Genomic DNA, 2500 nt, shown 5'->3' on the forward strand with positions numbered 1-2500 from the left:
ACTCTTAGAAAGAAGGGTTCCAAAAGGGTACTTCGACTGTGCCCATGAGATAAACCCTTTTTGGGTCCAGGTTGAACCATTTTTGGTTGTAGTTAGAACTTTTGGGTTCCATGTAGAACCCCAAAATACATAACCCATTGCATCCATATAGGTTATTACCCATAACCCATTGCATCCATATAGGTTATTATAACCCATTGCATCCATACAAGTTATTACCCATAACCCATTGCATCCATACAGGTTATTACCCATAACCCATTGCACCATACAGGTTATTGCCCATAACCCATTGCATCATACAGGTTATTACCCATAACCCATTGCATTATACAGGTTATTGCCCATAACCCATTGTATCATACAGGTTATTACCCATAACCCATTGCATCCATACAGGTTATTACCCATAACCCATTGCATCCATACAAGTTATTACCCATAACCCATTGCATCCATATAGGTTATTATAACCCATTGCATCCATACAGGTTATTACCCATAACCCATTGCATCCATACAGGTTATTATAACCCATTGCATCCATACAAGTTATTACCCATAACACATTGCGTCATACAGGTTATTACCCATAACCCATTGCATCCATACAGGTTATTACCCATAACCCATTGCATCATACAGGTTATTACCCATAACCCATTGCACCATACAGGTTATTGCCCATAACCCATTGCATCATACAGGTTATTGCCCATAACCCATTGCATCATACAGGTTATTACCCATAACCCATTGCATCATACAGGTTATTACCCATAACTCATTGCATCATACAGGTTATTACCCATAACCCATTGCATCATACAGGTTATTACCCATAACCCATTGCATCATACAGGTTATTACCCATAACCCATTGCATTATACAGGTTATTACCCATAACTCATTGCATTATACAGGTTATTGCCCATAACCCATTGCATCATACAGGTTATTACCCATAACCCATTGCATTATACAGGTTATTGCCCATAACCCATTGCATCATACAGGTTATTACCCATAACTCATTGCATCATACAGGTTATTACCCATAACCCATTGCATCATACAGGTTATTACCCATAACCCATTGCATCATACAGGTTATTACCCATAACCCATTGCATTATACAGGTTATTGCCCATAACCCATTGCATCATACAGGTTATTACCCATAACTCATTGCATTATACAGGTTATTGCCCATAACCCATTGCATCATACAGGTTATTGCCCATAACCCATTGCATCATACAGGTTATTACCCATAACCCATTGCATTATACAGGTTATTGCCCATAACCCATTGCATCATACAGGTTATTACCCATAACCCATTGCATTATACAGGTTATTGCCCATAACCCATTGCATCATACAGGTTATTACCCATAACCCATTGCATCATACAGGTTATTACCCATAACCCATTGCATCATACAGGTTATTGCCCATAACCCATTGCATCATACAGGTTATTACCCGTAACCCATTGCATCATACAGGTTATTGCCCATAACCCATTGCATCATACAGGTTATTACCCGTAACCCATTGCATCATACAGGTTATTACCCGTAACCCATTGCATCATACAGGTTATTACCCATAACCCATTGCATCATACAGGTTATTGCCCATAACCCATTGCATCATACAGGTTATTACCCATAACCCATTGCATCATACAGGTTATTACCCATAACCCATTGCATTATACAGGTTATTGCCCATAACCCATTGCATCATACAGGTTATTACCCATAACCCATTGCATTATACAGGTTATTGCCCATAACCCATTGCATCATACAGGTTATTACCCATAACCCATTGCATCATACAGGTTATTACCCATAACCCATTGCATCATACAGGTTATTACCCGTAACCCATTGCATCATACAGGTTATTACCCGTAACCCATTGCATCATACAGGTAAGACGGGACAGGGAAATTCCATTCTGCAGAAATATGAAAAATGTAAAAGTAGAAAAAATCTGGTAACCTCTATAACTTTGACTTTTAAATTGGAACACTACACTTTGCAGTGCGGTTGACAAAACTGTGCGGAGTGCAGATTTCCCTTTAGTGTTTGAGCTCCCTGTCAATAAACACATCAATCTGCTAATCTGTCAGTAGCCTGTCTGTGGAATGTCAGTAGTGTGCCTGTAGAATGTCAGTAGTCTGTCAGTAGTCTGTCTGTGGAATGTCAGTAGTGTGCCTGTAGAATGTCAGTAGTCTGTATGTCTGTAGACTGTCCGTGATCTGTCTGTAGTCTGCCAGCCTGTAGTCTGTAGTTTGTCAGTCTGTAGTCTGTCTGTAATTTGTCTGTGGACTGTCAGTGGTCTGTATGTAGTCTGTCAGTGGTCTGTCAGTGGTTTGTCTGTAGACTGCCCATGATCTGTCGGTAGTTTATCTGGAGTCTGTTTGTCAGTGGTCTGTCCGTAGTCTGTATGTCAGTAGTCTGCCTGTAGACTGTCATTGATCT

The 2500-nt window shown here is 40.1% G+C and overlaps 1 protein-coding gene across 2 annotated transcripts in view; it reads left to right on the plus strand.

The window, feature by feature from the left end:
- Positions 1-2500, plus strand: part of LOC139383000 (tyrosine-protein kinase receptor UFO) — an 81200-nt gene that overhangs the window by 18142 nt on the left and 60558 nt on the right. The gene's annotated exons all lie outside the window — the stretch shown is intronic.

This window comes from Oncorhynchus clarkii, chromosome 24, assembly GCF_045791955.1.
Source record: "Oncorhynchus clarkii lewisi isolate Uvic-CL-2024 chromosome 24, UVic_Ocla_1.0, whole genome shotgun sequence".
Lineage (NCBI taxonomy): Eukaryota > Metazoa > Chordata > Actinopteri > Salmoniformes > Salmonidae > Oncorhynchus > Oncorhynchus clarkii.